The sequence below is a fragment of the Populus alba genome, chromosome 2 (assembly GCF_005239225.2).
Source record: "Populus alba chromosome 2, ASM523922v2, whole genome shotgun sequence".
In the NCBI taxonomy this organism is placed as follows: Eukaryota; Viridiplantae; Streptophyta; class Magnoliopsida; order Malpighiales; family Salicaceae; genus Populus; species Populus alba.
Window position 1 is genome coordinate 12,385,788 of NC_133285.1, and position 6,000 is coordinate 12,391,787.

Consider the following 6,000-nt stretch of genomic DNA (forward strand, 5'->3'; position numbering starts at 1 on the left):
CTCACCAAACAATCCTTGCTTCCCGACTTGAGATGATATCGTAAGACTTCATTCCAGATTCCATCAGATTTAGTGATCATGCTAACAAAACAAAAAAAACACAAGAAGATGATCGTATGTTAACTAAGAAGACACTACTGTTTTTTTTTAATATATATATATATATTAACATGAATAACTGAACCAGTTTATATATACTTCAACTAGTTTTTATGGACTTTAAAGTTAACAAATATAAAAACTTCTAATCACTTTAAAATTTGTAAAACTTGAATTAATAATCTTTTTAAAAAATAAACCCAAAACTTGATTAATTAACCTATACTCTCAGTACTGTTATATTTTTAGTTAAAGAGGGAGGCTCCCATTCATTGGCAAAGCCTGCTGGCTATCAGTTTGCGACTATACAGGGGCATGTGTGTTGGACCCTAATCCGTAGTTCAAGTGATTTATGTCCATACGTGAGCACAGAAAGTTCAATATTCCAGGGCCCTCTTCCCCCTGTCTTTTCAATGATGGCTAAAATGCTTGTCTGTAAAGCGGATGATAATTGCTAACACCGTGAAGGTTCATGCGCGGGTGCGACCATAACAAGACAGGACTTGACTTCGTGAGCTTAGCGTATGGGCTCAGTTCAAAGGCATGCATGATCATCACACCAATCACCATTTGATGTGAATTGCACAGGCTATCATAGCCCCCACCACCAATAATTCCGGTCTCCTAACCGCTTCTTGCAGAACCCACAAATAAAGCCGTGCATGATAAGGTTGTCTTGTTCCTACTTCTTGGTCGTGAAAAAGAACGAAAGGCAAACAGTTTTGTCCTTCAGAAACCAAATTGGCATTGACATTATGTATCTATAAAAAACTAAACCCCATCTTAGATTTTAACAAGATAATTGTGTGTATTTACTTATTAAAGATTAAAATAAAAACTTATTAAAAAGTGATTCGAGATCAGGCCTAATAACAAAGTTTAATTCTCATATTTAAAGTTAAAAGTGAGCAAAAAAATCAACAAAAGTTTAATCCTCATATTTAAAGTTCAAAATGAGAAAAAAAATCAAAAAACTTATTAAACTAAAAAAATAAATAAAAAAAAACAACTGAAAAAACTAAACCATGAAAAAAACTAATTAAACTTATGAAAATTTTAAAAAAACTAATCGGTTCGGTTTCAATTTTATAAGCTTGAAACCAAAAAAACTAAATGAACCGAATCAAACCGAAAAAAACCGAGCCAAACTAGAAAAATACAGAGTCAAACCGAAAAAATCAAGTCAAACCGGAAAAAACTGAGCTAAAACTAGTTTTGAACTAGTTTTGTCTTAAAAAACTGAATCAAAACCAATTGATTTGAACCAGTTTCAGTTCGGATTTTTATTTTAAAAAAAATTTCAATTTAATTATTTTTTTTATTAAAAACCAAACAAAAAATAATTACCCATATTTTAAAATACAAGTATTGAATCAGATAGAATGATTAACGATGAATTAGGCATTATCTTGTCTTCTTCGATTATATTTAAAATGAATCTAAAGACAACACTCAATGGGTGGATCTTGTTTACCTAACCCAAGTGTATTACAAAGATACAGAAGAATGTATCTCGAAACCCAACAAAAAAGTTTTAAAATATGATAATTTATGAAAATAAAGTCATGTCGATGAAAACAAAAACTATTATTCTTTTATTAAGCTAACATTCTTATGTTGAATTTGAGGATGTCGTTCTAACTTCGTCAACATTCACCCACCAAGCACTTCTCATCAATCTGCGATGAACTCTGCAAAGATATTTATACACACTCATTAATTCAGCAATATTCTACATTTATATATCTACGTCTTTATCAAACACCACATCATGATAAATCTATTCTGTTTAACTATCTTGGATCCGCCATTTTTTTATTTAACGTAGTTATGAAGTTATATTATTGATTGCCTTGTCAAGTATCAATATTAAGTTATTAACAACACCATTAAAAAAAACTTTCTTTGCTAATATTTATAGTATAATTTTAAAATCTAATTTCATTGGTCAACTTGGAATTCAGCTAATCAGGTGCTAAAATCAAGTCAAGTTAAAAAAAAAAAAGTCAAAAAACATGGTGACTTGATCGGTCAAAATCTAATTGCAAATTATTAACTATTTATTTTTTAAAACTAAAATAATATTATTTTAATTTATAAAAAAAATAAAATAGAATTGACTAGTGTAATCTCGATCAATTTTAAGCCAGTCGATCTTAAAGATGGGTTTAAAACCCCTGATTTTTAGCCTATATTAAGTACCAATCAATCAGAAATAGAAAGTCAAACCCGAGCTTCTAACCATGCATGCGCAGATGGTTGGAATTGTTCTGGCTGGGATCCTTTACGACGTACTTTTTATGCCAATTGGGGTTTTAAATATAATGTGGTTAGTTGACTATTAATAAACCCCATCTTAGATAGAGTGAGGATTGCTTCCTCTATTGTTTCCAAAAACCTTTAAAAAAAAAAATCTCCATCTTCTGGATACAGTAATGGAAATGGTGGTGTGTGGTTTTGAAACAAAAGAAAAATTATTTTCGGTTCGATTCAATTTTTATATAAAAAAAAATAACTAAACAGAATTTAAAAAAAGAAAAAGAAAAAAGAAACCGATTCAAATCAACTAATTTCGGTTCAGTTTGGTTTTTAGAACAAATACAAGTTCAAACCATTTTGACTCGATTTTTTTAGTTTGACTCGGTTTTTTTTAGTTTAGCTCGGTTTTTTTTCAATTTGGCTTGTTTTTTTCTAGTTTAGCTTAGTTTTTTTTTGTTTTTTTTTTATTTTGATTCGATTTAGTTTGGTTTTTTTTTTCCAGCTTATCTAGGTTTTTTTTAAAAAGTTTTCTGTGTTTCGTGTTCTACTGGATGGGTGGTGGCACAGCTCTACAGTACTTATCTTATCCAGTAAATTCTCTGTTATTTGTTGTCATGCAGGGGGGAGCAAGGGCGTGGAGGGAGATACCGATACAAAGCCTAGTTATAGTGTGCACCACACATTTGACAAAAGCCCGACACAAAAATATTATGGCAATCTAATAATTATGGTGATTTTGTAATTTCAGTAATTCTAAGTTTTATGGTGTTTTTGTTATTTTTACATTTAAGGTGGGGCTCTTTAGTTATTAAATGAAATGTAATGGAATCCTTATATTTTTTTATTATTTTTTGTAGTACATCATAGCGAGGATATAAAGTGTTTATGTGTTTATAAAATTTAGAATGTAAATTATAATTTTTAAAAAAATAAAAAAAATTAATCAAATTATAAAATAGTGAGGGTAATTTATCTATTAAAAATATCAATAATCTATTGCTTTCAAAATTCATAACTTTTAACTCTTTATTTTCTTATATTTTTAACAAAGACACGCATTAACCCTTTATTAGTGAATTTTGTTAACTACCTGTTCAGAGATCATATTTAAAACATTTCATAAATACATACACATATTATACTATTCTTTGTAAGACATGAGAAAAATAATGTATAGATACTATGAACATAAATTCATTGTATTGAGAATGTTTGCACTATGGATAATATTGTAGCAAATGGAGGCGTTGTCTTTTCTATTTATTAGTTAAAAAGTATTGTTGGGTCCGGCTTTCAGCTATACATACCGATCTTAGGTGTGGTTGAGTAACCGAGCTCAACGATATTGGGTTTGGCTAAGTTGCTGGATATTTTTAATTTTATTTTTTTTACCTTTTTATATTTGTTTTCTTTTCTTTTCTTTATTTATTTTTCATATAGTAAAAGAGGAAATAAATTGATAAGATTTTTTTTATGTTGTACAAAACTTAGGTGATGATAATATTTTTTTCATTTCAGGTTGAGTTGAATTTTATTATTAAAGCATGTTTGTTTTTGCGTTTAAAAAATGCTTTAAAAAATATATTTTTTATTTTTTTCTTGAACTCAAATTAATATCTCAATATATTTTTTAAAAGAATATTTTTAAAAATAATATTATAGACATAGACTACACTGTTAACATATAATATTTGTACTATGGATGACACTATAGCATCTAGGGGGTATTGTCTTTTTTATTTATTAGTCAAAACGTATTGTTGGGTCTAGCTTGCAGCCATAACAAAAGCTATTGGGTTCGGCTTGCAACCAGAACCACTAATCTTGGGTCTGGTTAAGAAGCCACACCAAAGGTTATTGGATCCGAGTTTTAGCTAGACTTACCGATCTTGGATCTGGCTGGGCCACCAAATATTTTTAATTTTATTTTTTTTTCTTTTTAAATTTTTTTCCTTTTATCATATTGAATTTTATTTATTACATTGTAAAGAGAAAATAAATTGATGTGATTTTTTTTTTTATATTGTACAAAAGTTGATTGATGATATTTTTTTGTCATTTCAGGTTGGGTTGAGTTTCCTTATTAAAGTATGTTTGTTTTTGCATTTAAAAAATTATTTTTAAAAATTGAATTTTTTTTCTTTATTTCAAATTGATATTCTTTGATGTTTTTGTTTTATTTTGATGTAATGATATAAATAATCAATTTTAAAAAATAAAAAAAAATATTATCTCAATATATTTTAAAAGGAACATATTTTAGAAAATAACATTTACGTAATAACATAATTGCTAGCATATTGGCCCGCGCCCCTCAGTGGTTGAATAACAATTTTTTTCTAAAGTAAAAATGTTTGAATCGAGTTTAAAAGCACGAAATGTATTTACATTATCATCATCTTCAAATACAATATTTTTCTACAGTAGCACCATGCATAGCGCATAATACAGCAGCACCAAATACACCGCCAACTAATTTCTTTCCCTTTAATTTTTTTTTTCTTCTAAGATATTTTCTAATTTTATTTTTTTTCCTCTCTAAATTTTATTTCTTATCTTTTATTGAATTTGTTTTTCATACTGTAAAGAGAAAATAAATTGGTGATTTTTTTTATATTGTATAAAAGTTGGGTGATGATAATTTTTTGTTATTTTCAAATTGGGTTGAATTTTCTTATTAAAACATGGTTATGTTTGCGTTTCAAAAATGTTTTTAAAAATATTTGATTTTTTTTCTTTACTTCAAATTAATATTTTTTTAATGTTTTTATTTTATTTTGATGTGATGATATAAAAAATCAATTTTAAAAAATAACCTTTACGTAATAATATAAAAAAACATGTTAATTTAAAGAAAAAAAAATAAAAAAATTTAAAATTTTTCATAAACACTTTTAAAACGCAGTGCCAAACACTACGAAGATAGTTGTAATAAATGGATCCCCACGAGTGTTCCATAAATTTTCGGTGGCAATGAATCTTTTATTTTTTTATTTTTTTAGTGATGGATCCTAAGGAAAAAAAATTTATAAAAACAACTACATAGGCGGTTTTTAATAATATTAAGGTGATAATATAGATTTTAAAAGAGTAAGAAAATTTTGGGAGCTCGGTTATTAATTCGAATAAGTTAAATAAACTTGATTAATTTTAAAAAAATTAAAAACAATAAAAAAAACATAAAAAAATAAATGCTTCTCAATTTTATAAAACAATAATGTATAAAAAAATATTATTATATTGTACAACAATTCATAATAAAGTCTCGGTGCAGTACAATGTACTGATGCCTATGAGTTGTTTTTATAATTATAATTCGTGATCCCCTTCTCCACACCTAACAAACCGTCAACCAAACATAATTTTGCATGTGAAAACCTTTTTATGCACGGTCCTGTTATCTCTCAAAAGGCCCAGCCCATTTCCAGCTCTCCCCTTCTGGCGCATCTTATCTGACTTAACTTCCTTTACTTGCTAACGGTAACCATAACTTCCGCGCAGGTTAGCGCTACACAAATGAATGACTGGCTAACATACGCTGATTTGTTTTCGCGGCCCACTTCTCACTTTGGCCGTTGATTCAGGAACTGAAAATATCTGACCGTCACAACGGATTGATCAGACCAAATTCCCAAAAACCAT